We start from the raw sequence: 15,986 nt of genomic DNA, 5'->3' as shown, positions 1-15,986 counted from the left end.
GCCTTTATGGATTAAAAAATATTGGAGTGTCCAGCGATAAAGAAATTGAGGCTATGATAAATGAACGTACGTCAGTCTGATTGAACGTACCATAGGAGCTGCTGCATTTGCTACACGTCACATTAACTGCTATTTCAAATTTCTTTGTCTCAGACTGATGAATTCTCTGATTGCGTGGAAAATTTTGTTTTGTACGTTTGAGTTCGTTTGTCTGTAAGCGTGTATGCGTGTGTGTGTTTGTTTATATGTTGGCAGATTAAGTATTTGTTTATACGAATGTTTATGATGAGTCTTTCTGAATAGGTGTTTGAATGTTTACGTGAATGTTAATGTGAGTGTCTATGTGAGTGTTTACATATTGAGATGTGGGTGTATTTGTTGTGAACGTATGTTTATATTAATACTTACTTAACCTCATAACGTAACTTAATAAATTTGTAAATATAAAGCTAAATGCATTGTGACAGTCATCAAATCATTTCAGCCAGAATTGAATTACTCGATTTCATTTTGCTTCTTGACTCTTGCAGAGCCTTTCAAATAATTAGTTCGGGAGGGAAAAAATTATTTTTGCAAATTTTTGTGGCCTTTTTGTTTATCCATTCGAATCCTTGAAAAAGTTTGAAAACAGAACAATTTTTAAACGAAACGAACAAAAATATTTAATTTACACTTTAAGCAAAATAAAATAATGAGGCAAGCAATGAGTACTTTTGTTTCAAAGATAATCAACCAGAAAATTATTAAAATAATTGAATAAATTGTTTTAACATCATAATTATTTAAATAATTTTTAAAAACTGAAATTTATATTTCAGCGGGTCTTTAATATAGAAACCATGATAATTGTGAAGAATTGATGAGCGAGGAAGCATGAATGATAAACTTTCAGATTAGCTCAGCAGCAAAATAGATTGACGCTCCAGTCCAGTCGCCATTTATTAACTCATCATTGAACCATCTAGTATTCACTTCCTTTCATTTTCTTACATTACGCAGGCCCATTAAACGCATGTTTAATGCTACCATTTATTCGTGTGAAGGCGACACTTTAAATTTTAACCTATGAAAAGTGGAATGAAGTTCAGGATGAACGCTGTTTGTTGGCAGTGGCAGACAATTCAGAGCATGTATTTTTCTTGTTGCAATGACGGATGACTGCTTGTTTGTCAGGCCGCAACCAAACTGCATTCCAAGTAGTGCTCACATTCCTCGCATCTGTTTGCCTGTCTCTCGGCGTCTATCTATCTGTGAGTGTATGTGAGCTTGTGTACTTGTCTGTGTGTGCATTTGTGTGTGTGTCTGTGTTTGTCTGTGTGCATGTTTAAGTCATGGACTTCAAACGCTCTAAATAAGGAAACGTTTTTTCATTGGTCATCCTAATTATTACGACACAGAACAAACAATGTATTTTTTAAAAGGACTAAACTAACAATTGAAAGACAAACAAAAAGCAAAACAAATAAATGTGATGTAACTATTTAGTGATGATCACATCATGGGCGTCTCGACGTATCCTCCGACGTAGAAGCTGTTACTGCATCGAGACATCTATGGATCGCATGAACAAATAGCAGCAGAAAGGAGTGTGTAGATAAAAACAAATTACTGAAGAAAGAACGAATAAAAAACTCCCCTCACTATCAAATTAAGATTAAAATTAATATTTAATTGAGTTTGGATGACCCACTCAAATCATGAACACGAGAGAGAGAGCCGACATTCCTGAAGCATGCATTTCTTCCAATGCTCCTGCTGCCTAACAACTTTATTAATGTGCTCACGCAACTTGGAATGTCTAAATCAAAACACAAGTATGTGTATGCGTGTGCACATGTGTGTGTATAATCAATGTCAATGTTCACTCACGTACGTCTAAACACACCTATCTCCACACACACACACACACACACACACACACACACACACACACACACACACACACACACACACAAACACACACACACACACACACACACACACACACACATACACTCTCACACACACACCCACACACATATATATAAATAAGTATATATATAATATTTATATATACATATATATATATATATATATATATATATATATATATATATATATATGCATATATATATATATGCAGACAAGTGAAACACATTAGAATGCAAACGTAGAAATTATTTGAAAGCATGAAGACATGAGGATAATGTAAATATAGTAAGCAGATTAAAAAATTGATTTAAAGATAACGTAACTGACGTGTTTGTGTGGTCTGTATGTAGTCTCTCTGTGTTTGTGTGTATGTGTGTGTGAGAGAGTGAGTGTGTGTGTGAGTGAGTGTGACGCTGACATAAAGAATGTGAAATGTGACATGAATTTGACTGATGGTGGACAAGGGAACAGGAGAAATGGCATGGCGGACTCAAGCAAATGAAAATAATGTTGAAAAGATAATCCCTGACAAGCATTAACAACTTTTTGCATACTATCATCAAAAATTAAAGTATAATAACCTATCTTTTAGCACGTTTAAAAATGTGTGCCCGTTTTAAATATGATGGTGCACTGATAATAAGTTTTATAAAATGTTGGGATGTTGATGAAAATGTTGATGAAAATGTTGTGAGATGAAATGGAATCAATAAGAAGGATGTAAATATTGGGCCCCGATGTTGAGTTGTAAGAAAGCAACAAAAAGACAATCTGAACATTAAATCACTTCTTTGTTTGTGACTCGCGGCAACATGTTGACGTTTTTGTCTTATTCATTGCCCTGCTCGGTGATGATAATGATGATGAGGATGAAATGATGATGAAGATGATGATGAAGATGATGATGAAGATGATGAGGACTATAATTACGGGCTTCGTGATGATGATGACGATAATTACAACGCAGTGTGGTTGATCATAATAATTAGAAGATCGCCTGATGTTTATAGCTGGTGCTGATCAAATATTGAAAAGAAGGCAGAGACATTTGTAAGAAGAGAGGAGTATTTGCAGTGTGCCAATATACAAAACTGGTGCATTTTACGTTGTCTTGCGGTACATTTGATGACAACAGCAATAACAACAAACTAGCGACCACAAAAACAGCAGTAATAATAATTAATTACTATATTATTTCATTATAATTGATAACTTTATTATTATTTTTGTTGTTAATTATGAAAATAATTTTTATTTGTAGACTCAAAATAAAAAGTTTAAACAACAAAAAACAGCAGCAGCCCGACACAACACAACCCGACATGAAAGTCGTTCTTAATGTTTCTTTCCATGTAAAAAGGACATCTCTCGAACTTATTTTTGCAACTGTAACCACCCATAACATCACAATAAAAATTGTCATAATTTATTTTATGCATAATCCAGAAACGTTTTTATTATTACATTGATTTATTTAATAATAAATATAATAATATTATGGTCTGTTGTATACTGAATAAGAAAGAAAAGTATCTTATTTGACATGATTTGTGAATGAAGCATGTTTCGTGACAGACCATACAATCCGAGTGCTGCAGACGTTTTGAGGGACATGTTTGTCTTCCCATGGAAAGTTGGTTTATCATCTAAATGTATATGTAGGGAAAAAACCCAACTAGCCTCTACAATACTTTCATTGCGTGCTGTGTTATCTCTAATTAGATGCAATCAACCTTCATTTAAGAATATGTAAGTTATATAAACATTAAACTTTTTTTTATATTTAGTTAACCGAAATAAATCAGAAAATAATTACTTTGAGATGAAACGACGAGAAATCTTGTGCAATTGTTTAATAAAATGTCTGATCGCCTGATAGGGTTTAATTTGAAGCCGGACGACATACGTACAAACAGAAATATATACGAATGCTTGCCTTCCGTGTCCAATGTTGTTTTAAAAACTCTTTCTCCGTGGCGCGTGCTGCAATTGATAAATAGTTGTATCACTATTATTAGCAAGTTTGACAGAATGTTACCAGGGGTTATAAATGACTTGTAACAAATTCGCCATATCCACAGCGAGAATGTGCCTCGTTGAGTATAAAATATGTGTGAGGCATAGAAATAAAATATATGCAGTAAAATAATATAAAAATAAAAACAGATAATAGAATAAAATAATTCGTTCAGTAAAAAAGGAACAAAATTTTTATCAAAGAATAAATGATTAAAATAAGCACTGAAACTAGAGGAAGCACGACAGAGTAGTTTGAATATAGTAACCCATGCAGTAGTTCATATTTCGCTAAGGGGGAAAACTATCAAAAATTTAATTTAATTGCATATACAAAATTCGCTGTCCCAGCAACAACACTAAATATTTTATTCAACAATTTATTTGCCGAAAACAAAAACTTCGTCATTAAAACAACGAAGTTCAAATAATCATTATAACAACACAGCCACGAATATCAACAAGGATATCACTAATGTTTCAAATTCGAGTGGAGAACCAACCACTGTTTGTTAGAAAATTGAAACATAAACATTGAAATTAAATTGAAGTAGAAAACCTAATTGGCTGGAAGATGAAACAAATTGAAAATATTTTTATGATCTTTCTGAAAAATGAAAATATATTTTTTTGTTGAAATTGAAAGTACACAGAAACAAGACAAGATAATTTTAGATAATTATCATGGACTTGATTGTTACTCATGTTTTTTACTGATGTCTGATTATGGTGATACAAAATTGCTATAGTTGTATATTTGATATCAACAACACCATCATTGTTGTCAACCATCAAATCACTATTAATAAAAACAACAATATTATTAGCAGTGGCAGCAATGAATGTTCAATAACAATACTAGCAACAAGACACATCTCGTGTCTAACAACCTAGTTAGCTGCCGCAACATAAACTTCCGCAACAACGGCAACTATAACAACACTGTGAATTTTGACAAGACGATTATGAAGCGGTTTTAAAAAATGAATTCACCTTATGCCACTTCTATCATAAATTCAAAGGCCTTGAACATTTTCTTCTTCTAACATTTGACATTTAAAAAAACAACTCTAAGTAGCTGTTGAAAATTTTAAAAACTTCAAAACAACAACAAACAAACAAATAAGGAAAGAGTGTAGGCGATGGAAGTGAGGGTGATTCCAGGAAGATGTACAACAAAAATAACAAGCAACAACTACGGCAGAAAGTAGTAGAGCGAAAGACAAAAAAGAAAAATAGAGACAAAAAGGAAGTAAAATTGAGAGGAAAGAAGTTAGTAAAACAAAAGTGGGCTTTATGGAAAGAAGACAGAAAAAAGTGGAAAAGAGATAGAAAACAGAAGAGAAAGAGAAAGACACAGATAGATAGATAGACAGATAGAAAAAAAACAAAAAAAAGAGTAAAGAAAGCGTGACAGAAAAGAAGCGCATCTTAATTAATTGATGGCTAATTAAAATTTTCACTTAATTTTGACACTTATGAAAAATAAGAAAAAAATATTTTTTTTAGAGAGAGAGAGAGAGAGAGAGAAATTTAATTAAATTACTTTGATGACGACGATATGGTGATAGTAGAATAATTGTTTTTCATTTCATCGGTATTTTTAACAAATGTAATGACGATCCAAATTAGAATAAAGATTTTTAAAATGTTAAAATTAAAAAATTATGACAAAAAAATAAAGTTGATCTATTTTTTTTGTTATTTAAAAGTTTATAAAAAATAATTGAAAAGAAATTAATATTTAAATTATATCTGAAATATATCAAGAATGTATCTGGAGAGTAACTGAAGTGTATCTAGATTCTTTCGAAAATGTATGTTGCATGTATCTGGAATTTGATTTAACAAATCAGTCATAGTATTTTAAAATCTTATAAACCAAGTTGCAAATCAAAAAAATATCTTGTCAAAACAATTTGCTTGGTGATTAAGATTAAGAAATACCCGCAAGATAATTTTAATTTCTACGTATGCGTGTCGACCCTATTTGTAAATATTTTATTTTTACGTTATAACTTCTCCGAAGAGCCAACTTGTGCGAATTAAAACTATTGGCATCTGCAAAACAAACGAGTGAAGAAATTAAATATGAATAATTTATTGAGCCGTGACATTCTGATCAACTACATTCATGAAATGGTTAAAATGTTTGTGTTGTGAATTATTATTTAAACCCCGCAACATTTTTGCGATAATGTCATATAGGTAGAAACTTCGCTATATGCAGAAAGCCTAGAAAGTCGTGAGGGGTGACGGCCTAAAGAAGTGATTAATGAGCGCTATCTGTGCTTTATAAATGAGGATCGAAGCGAATAAAAAACTGACTGACGCGTATTAATTGCCACCAATCACGTCAAAAATTCAGACACAATTTGTAATAACTTATGTCTCGTGGAAAGTTTCAATTCTTCTACCTACAACATTTTTTAATCTTTGCCACCAAAAACTGAACTGCATCAATTGAAAATGTAAATTTTTTTTCAAATTTCAAAATGAATTATTGGATTATGTTCAAATCGTAAAGAAATACTATAAAAATATTTTTTTACATTTGTAACCGTACACATTTAAGTTTAAACTATCTTCCAAACGCATTAAATAAAACAAAAGCGGCACACAACACATAACTTCAAATGAAAACTTCCAACCACCGAGTGATAATAAAAAACCAAGATGAAAAAAATAAATAAGTAATATGAATATTTGGCCGCTGACCCTCTAGATTTTATATTATCGCCCTCTTCCCTTTTTTAATATCTTCCTAGCTAGATTTAAATTTATTTGAACCACATGCACTTCAACATTTCATCATTCCATGCTAGCATCATTATATTATTGTAATAATGATTTATACGGCTTTCGTGTCATGAGGTTATCTATTTTGGGCTAACAAATAACGTTAAACATCTGTGAAGGTGATGTAAAAATTTGAAAACTTCGTCGACTTTGGAAAGTTAGTTTGCGTGGGTATGTTCTAAAGATAACTATACGTCTCATCGTAATGTACCATAAACACTACAACTTTGTAATCAAATTATGAAAATTAATCTTCGAAGTATCGATCGATTGCTCTTTAGTTAGTTGCTATTTATATTAAACTATTAAAATATCCAATATAATTAAACTATTAAAATATCCAATATCAAAGTAAATCACGATCATCGGTTAAAAGTTTTGAAGAGAGAAAGAGAGTGTGGGTGAGGCATACTGCTATGTTGACGATTTATAGCACAGGCCGTCAACTGAAGGACGATAATTCAAAGAGCCGTCAGGATGGAACACAAGCAGGTAACTGAAGACTGCACCACATCGTAAAACATTATCACTCTATATTTTTGTACTTCGAGAAAAAAGTTTTTGCAAAAAATAAAAATAGTCACCTCACGCCTACATGAAAGGTCGTTCATTTTTTTGAAAAATTCACCAAACGACACGAGAGCAGCTAAATTCAACAAAATAATCGAAACCTAAATTATATTTCACCAAAATAATGTTGATAGGTAGGCTTTCTTTCAGGTCGGCCAAAGTGATTTCATATATAAATACAAAATTAAACGTACGCCATACTTTTATTAAAATTTTACTTAGTGCGGCTTGACCAGTTGACATATTTTATGGGCGGATTTTAAGAGAATTTTGAAGACCCCGAAAATTTCTTTCAAAACGTACCGTCCTTTAACGCCCAACATTAAAATTTAATAAATTTGAAAAGTTTTTTGAAATTGTTGAGGTGGTAAATTTTCATGAACGCAGCACATAGCACGGCGTACATACATACGTTATTTGGTGTATGGCAATGTTTTTTATTTTTATCTTCGGTGCATGTACACAAAACAGCACCAGCCACAATAACGGTACCCTTATCAACGACCGAAGAGCGTTTCGTAAAATTTTTGTGGAACACTTTTTCTTGTTTACATCGGTTAGCCTGGAATGTGTGCGCCATTTTTCTTGCTGACTGGCATGTTGAGAGAGAGAGAGAGAGGGAGAGAGAGAAAGAGAGAAGGAGAGAGAAAGAGAGAGAGAGAGAGAGAGAGAGAGAGAGAGAGAGAGAGAGAGATAAAGAGAGTTGATAGTCATTGTTGTCTGTTTACGTGTATATGTTTTTCTTTCAGTTATCGGTCGCATCAACACGCGCTAGTACGCGCTAATGTTTATTGCTTGCTGACTATGCAGCATGCACATAGCTTCATGTCAGTTTATGTCTGCTCAGGTTTATTGGTAGTTGTCTTTACGCTTAAGAAGCTTAATGCTTTCCTTGCCATAGGATGCATGCACTCAGGTGTCACTTTTATTATTATTATCATTCAGGTGCTGGTGCTTGTTAGCGTAAGTACTCCTTCAAGTTTTATCGCTATTGTAACATTTTTAAAAACGGTTTATTGTTAACAATTTCAAAAGAAATAATTTTAAACAGATTTATTTGCAAATTGAAAATTGCAATTGAAAATGATATAATGAACAGTAAAAGCCAAAATCTTTTATAGTAGTGAAGAACAAGTGAATTTAAATTTCATAGAGCGTTGAAAATATGAATTGGTTCCCTTATTTTAAACTCGTTGCCTGCTTTGAAAAATAACTTGGTAAATAATTTGTATAAAAATAGATAAAAATAAATAAAAAATACTCCAGCTAACTAAAAACTCAACAAATAAGATCAGCATTTAATTATTTGAAAGGTATTGCTTCAAAAGTGCCTATCTCTAAATTAGTTGTTCATTAAAACAACAAAAAACTCCAGCGTTTCCAATTAATGTCATTTGAATATAACAGTTTTTATTCCTTTGACGCTGTTGAAAAATTTAATTTTTTGATTTTTTTTCGATCAAAAATGAATTAAAAACATTATTTAGTAGTTTATAAATGATAAGCCTATGATAACATGATCTGACATCACGCCAAAGTATGTTTCCATAAAAATCGTGGATGCTATTAACACGATAATCGACAGTTAGTGAACATTAAAATTGTCATGCCTGTTTTCCTTTTTGTCAAGTAGGTTTTTATTTAAACAGATTAAAAGTTGAATAAAAATGCTTCAAATGTTTAATGGAATGGAATGTTGTGTAGCAGCTTTTTTTAAATATTAATCTAAAATTAATTTAGCTACTCCTTTTGAGAAAAAATGGCATAAAATCTTAAAGCGACAAAGATACTCTGACGTTTAATAACAGTTTTTAATAATCCAGTCATTCAAGCTTTCAAGAACTCTTATTAAACAACGTTATTATATCATGTGTTAACATTTTGATGGAAAAGATTTTTTGTGAAAAGAACTGAGAAACTTTCAGAGAATTATTTGCTTTATAGAAAACTGTTGGTTACCATATATGTTTAATGTTTTGTTTAACATCAATTCAACTTTCTACTTTTAAAATGATATTTCATTGGCTAAAATAAAAGTCATTTTGTCAGTTTTTTAAGTTATAACAAAGAAATTACTAAAGATAAGTTGCTATTCTCAATTAAAATTTACCCAACTGATTTATTTATGGCAAACCCTCTTGTGACACGTTTTGAAATGAAGCAACTATATATCAAATACGCGATATAAACAGTGACAATATTATAATATAAAAATATTCATATTAATTTAATTATATAATTTATTATAATTTACTACATGTAGCAAGTTGTTGTTGCATGTTGATGTCGTATGTAGACGTTGTATGCTGATGTTGAACGTTGATGTTGCATGTTGATGTTGCATGTTGGTGTTGCATTATGATGTTGTATGCTGTTTGTTGATGTTGTATATGTTGATGTAATTATGTGCGTCTTTCACTGATATGTGATGTGAGGAAGTTGCATGTTATACTAGGTGCTGAGGTGTTATGCAATATTACACTCTTCAATTCATCCATCATTTGCTAACAATTTTAAAGCTTTCATTTTTGTCTTATTGCATGCACTTCTATTTAAAAAGACCATTAAAATGCTGAAACACGTTGAGAAAAGTTCTTTTTCTCGTTTTATAGTTGATGTAAATTTTTTTTGATAGAATTTTAACACATGTTTTTGTTAAATAAACGGATTAACGAAATATTTTTAGCTACAAATTGATGAAAAAGTATGTTATGTAATTTTTTAGTTTTGTAATGACGTTTTATTTAAATTCTAAAAAACATTGAAAGAAAAAAATCAAAATATGCAGCTGAAATTTTGTTGAAAATGCAAAAGAAACATTGTCAAGCCAAATTGTGTCAAATTATAGGAATGGAAATGGAAGAAATATAGGCTGGAAATTATTATGAATTATTTCGAAAATTTTGTCCACATTTCAGCCATTATGTTCAGTTTAATGATGTGTGATTAAATTTCAACCGCATGTTTTTTGTTTCAATTGAGTTATTTAAAAGTTTTGGTAAAAAATAGCAACTACCATTATTCAAATTTGGGAACATTTAAAAGTATTACTAGTGGTATATATACATACTTTGAATATGGAATCATTTAGTTTTACTGCATAATTGTATTTTTTGTAAAACATATTTTTAAATTAAAAAAAACACTTGAAAGAATCTTAATGGCTTTGAAAGTGATTTCAAGGAAAAGTTGTTTGTAGAATTGTTTGGTCGACGAATGACTTCCTGGAAACACTTCGTTCCTCTTCTAAATCGGATGGAGTAATAAATTTTATCGCGGATGACCATAAACTTTTATTAATTTTCACATTCTTCGAACCATTCCGAGCGTGATCACTTATCAGTTCACGTGTTACTCGTCCGTCGAGCCATTGCTATGCAACTGCCAGCATTGAAGCCATGCTTCTTTTCTGAAAACTACATGCATAGATGTAATCTTAGTTAATAAAAAAGCATTATTTTTAAAAGTTTCCTCATATATATTCTATTAACACTCATTTAAATTGCATTAAAATGTAACTGTTAAATATTATGAATACAAAAACTAATGTTTCGATATATTAAATTAGCACTATTCTTCTACTATTCATTTTTCAACCACTATTATTTGTCGTCTTACAAAAAATCGCTATGATATGTTAATATTTAATTTGTTAACAAGCCTGTTTAGTGTTTGGTTTGAACACCTCACAAAAATTATGGCGAGTGAGGTTATTGAGTTGATTTATAACAACTTCTACACGGTGAAAGATGTGCTGGGCTGTTCTTGTTTTGTGGAAAATCGACAATGTACATAAGAGCAGACGTATGCTAATTTAAGATGGCCCACGTGAGAGTTGACACTGGAAGCCTGCAAGAAGAGCCAATCTGTGGTGGAGTTAATAAATCTTTCTTTCGTGTCAGTTGTGTGTTCGCATATAAATCAGATTTCTTTTAAATTTTAATATTTTTAACGTTAATACTTATAAGTTAAAATATCGGATTCTTCTGGCAAAACTAAAACTTTTTTAGGTATTTATTGAAATACATAGTTTTATAAATTTGAATTTAATAATTAGTCAACTGAAATCCTCAACGATTTGACAACATTGGGCACCATGCTTAAAAAAGTTATCCAATATTCTTGAAAACGTTTATATCGTTGTTTCGAATTTGATAAGGTTTTCATGTGGTTTTGGCTGAGTTCGTGGTGGCTGTTTGCGGTTGAAGTATAATAAACTGAAGTTGTTGAAATTAACTTGAAAATGTTCAACCAGCCACGCATCTCATCGAGTGAAGTAGAAATGAAACTTAAAAATAACAAATTGAAGTGAATGAAGTGGCAGAAAATATGAAATAGGAAAAAATATATAAGCCAACCAGTGAAGCATTGATTTGCAGGCATGAAAGAATGGAACGTGTTGAATGCCAGTTTGGCGTTGTCCAATAATGATTGCATGCGACGACCTGTCAAACATCACTTGTCTTCAGTCAATTTCTGCTCGCTTTCCTCCTGCCTCTTGCACGTATATTTACATTTGTTAGAATTTTGTTTATTTCTTTCATTGGGCAACTTTTAAAAATATATTGTCATGAGAAAAATTTTTTGTAAGAATGCTGAAAATAGCTAAATGTTTTATTCATATTTTTCCAGGTTTTTCTTTTTTTCAAGCTGAATCTTACTCTATCGTTATTGAAATAATATTTCTGATTGGTTTTATTGATTGCAATTTGTATAAAAAATTGAATTTTCTGACATAATACAAGACAGTGTATTGGGATAATATTTAGGCAACATATTAGGATGTTTTTTTTTATACGGAACGCGATAAATTTAAATTTAAGTAAAAGCAAACGAAATGCCAATAGATATATTAATATTTTATCATTTAATGAGAAAATGTTTCTAATGTTGCAGGCATGCATACAAATGACACAAATCATACATCATAAAGTTAGAGGCTGCCACCTATTCAATTGAACGCACATGTCCACGCTTTACTTGGAGCTTGATTTATTTAAAGAGTCTTGGTGGTCTGAAACATCATGAAACATCATGATGGCAGAGAGGAAGAGCAAGCAGGCAGGCAGACGTGGCGGGCATCTGACAGCGCCGATAACCACTACGAACGTGACGAGTGTGACTGTGCAGAGCATGCAAGCCAGCAAGCAGGCAATAAGATGCGTTATAAAAGGCTTATGATTTATCTCGCAAATCAGGTTGGATTGAAACTATTTTCATTGCACCGTCTGCACTCTCATGAATTGCAATGAGTTCATTTGTTGCACGCTCGCCATTCCAGTCTTGTTCAAGTACTTGCCCGGTGACGGTTCATCGGCTGCTCTGTTTATTTGTTCTGCCACGATTTACTTTCTTTTTCATTTTATTAACATCTATTTTTCATGAATTTAATTCGAAAATTCTATATAAATTATTAATTACAACAGAGATAGATTTTAAATCAAAATTTTAACAAAATGGATTGGTAGATAATAAAATTTGACAAATTTAAAAGTATTTTTTCAAACTTCACAAAAGATACATTTTTAATATAAGCCATCACAATTGGGCACTGTGGTAGATGCAAAATTGTACGATGGTTAGGAGGATTATTATTATTAATCGTACTACAACAAAACATTTGAAGAATGCGGTATCGGTTAGTTAAATTGCATAGTGCCATAAAACCCTTTACAACACGATGACACACAAATTAAGTTAATTTCACAATTTCTGCTTTTGAAAAACCATTTAATCTTTCTTCCAACCTACTTTAACAATGTTCATCTTACAGAAAGAATGATCAACTACTAAAACTCTGTTGCCATAGTAATTATTTTTTAAATTCTTAATTGATAATATATAATTATAATCAATTGTTAATAATTGCCATTAGTAAATTTTATTGGCTATCTTTACGAAACCTAGTGTTATTTCTTTTGTAGCACTCCAAAGGCATTTCAAATTTGCAATTAATTCCTCGGATATAACCGGATAAGAACTGGCTTCGTACACCGTTACTTCGTTATAAATCACATGCTGTGAATCCCTTCTGATGCATTCTACTGCGTCAGTGAAACTATTAATAGAAATATTTTATGATTTCAAAATTGTTTGCGAATGAATTTTTATTTTTAAAAGTTAAAATTTTTTATAAAATGTCCTAGAGGCTTCTCCAATTTGTGGTGAAATTATTTTTATGGTTTTTTATGGTATGAAGTAAGTAGTACCATAAATTGTAAGGTTTGTAAGTTTCTCTCAATCGTCTGCCGTCACTATTCCAACAGTGCAGCGCACGATTTATTCAAAAAAAGTCTTTCATATTTTATATCGGAGCATCCCTCAACAACTTGAATCATGAAATACGTTACATAAACTTTTAAATTTAGTTAAAAATTCATCAGAACATTAAAAAACAATCAAAATTTTCAACCGTTTTAACACGTTAGGAAAATTATTATTTTAAAGACATTTTTCACTTCAAGTTTTGAACAGCTAACATAACATTTTTTCGCAAATAAAATTTTAACATTTTATTGTTCCTGTTTGATTTAAAGTTTCTTTGAATGACCAGCAGAATAGTTTTTCTTCTCAGCATTCATCTAACAACAAAAGTATTTGATGAGTTCCAACTGAAGCAATAAGGCCTTCAAATAAAGAGTTAGTTGTTAGTTCATTTACGAGGACCAGCTTGTACGTTGCATGTGTATGTTGTCATACCATCTGACTGCTTGAGTTAGGTTGAAACATGTATCTAGTTTCAAACCACTTAAAATTAATTTTTGTTGTTTCTCGCTACACCTGCATTTAAAATTCTCTTTCACGCCTGAAAAATAGGCCAACTTCATTTTAGTTCATGCACAAAATTTGTAAAAATTACTTTTTTAAATATAAAAATTAATAGAAAAGTAAAAGTTCAGTTTGTCCAATTTTTAATTGTTTAAACTGGCATTCAGCTATTTATAACATTGTTTTTGGGAGCCCTTAAAATGAAAAATTCATGTCGCAAAAATGCATACGATTTAATGCAATAAATCAAAAAATCCATACTTAATCATGTTCATGTTGAATTTTTGGTAAAAAAACAATTATTATGAAAATTATTTGTACAAATTTAACAAAATTTTTAACATTTAATGAGATTTTACAATTAAATAAATTATTTCCATTTTATAAATAACAGAAAAACAAAAAAGATCTTGAAAATTTAAATTCAAAATCGAAATTGAATTTTTTTGCGGAGAGAAATCTTTTTCACTGCTAATTTTTCTAGGCTGAATCAGGTTAAAAAGTCTTTGTTTTAAATGAAGGGGACTGAAAAAAATTTAAATTGCAAAAAAATGTGAAAAAATAAGATAAAAAACTATAGCAGAAACAAAATTATAAAAGCAATCCCCATAGCTGGGAGGCAAGTAACACAATTTTCTAAACCGCAGACCTTCCGAGGAAACTCCAAAGAAGGAATGGAAATAAAGAAAAAAAACTAATAAACCACAATTGAATGAGCCAGTGAGTGTTAAATATCTTGTGGAATGTGAATATTAAACATCTTGTGGAATGTTAAACGTTTTGTGGAAAGTTAAACGTCTTTTGGAATGTTAAACATCATGTGGAATGTTAAACATCATGTGGAATGTTAAACATTTAGTGGGGTGCATCTGAGTTAATAATGCACTAATAAAAATCACGATGTTTAATCATAATAATAAACAAACAAATTAAAGATGTAACTTGTAAATAAACGAATTTAAATTTAACAGGCATGAAGCGACAGACAGCAAGCAGTCAACAACTAATTACAATTAAACAAACTAACACATGCTTTAAATTAAACACCAATCGTCTTTTAGGAAAATAACAATTATACTAAAAGCATTTAAACAATTTAAAAACACTCACATCATACACACACACTACACACACAAACACACACACAACACACAACCAGAAACAATGTAAGGTTTTCTATTGCTAACAAAACAGAAAATCTTTTATTTTTTTACAAATAATTTTACATTCACTCACATCCCACTCATCATTTGTCACATAGATTGTTTTTTGAATGTAATTTTTGAGTTTACGCTAGAATTAACTAATCTTTTAGATTAAATAGATCTAAATGTACCACCGAAAATATAATTATCAGTATAGACAGTATATAAACAGATGAAACTTACATAAATCAACTAATAAACCAACAGCCAGGCACATACACGCGCGCACACTCTCACATACATACAATGAATAAATGCACCAAACATGAATAGCAGGCATGTTCTCCGCATAAACACGTACTTCCATAACAATAACTAAATAATCGTAAGTGATCACAACAACAAAACAAAAGCACAAAACCACACGACCTTCATACAAATTTATACAATCCAACACACACACACCACATACACCGCACACACAAACTTACACATAGCAACAAAGACACAACGCAGTAAACAAAGCAGGCAGACCACAAATAAAAACACGTTTGTAAGAATTTGTATGAGTTTATTGGCGTCATTAAACGTAAAACCTGCGAGCGCGCTTTCATTTCAGTGAGGCAGCAAAAACAAGTTTATTGATGGGCTCCGACATGAACCTTCCAACCTTCATACCTGCCAACCTCCATTTTATGATAATAATAATTATTATTATTATTATTATAATTTGGAGGTGATTTTGTCATGTGCTTGTGTTCTTGTTAGGTTGTGCGT

The sequence above is a fragment of the Helobdella robusta genome (genome assembly GCF_000326865.2).
Source record: "Helobdella robusta unplaced genomic scaffold HELROscaffold_13, whole genome shotgun sequence".
NCBI classification, from domain to species: Eukaryota; Metazoa; Annelida; class Clitellata; order Rhynchobdellida; family Glossiphoniidae; genus Helobdella; species Helobdella robusta.
This window is presented reverse-complemented; position numbering follows the sequence as displayed.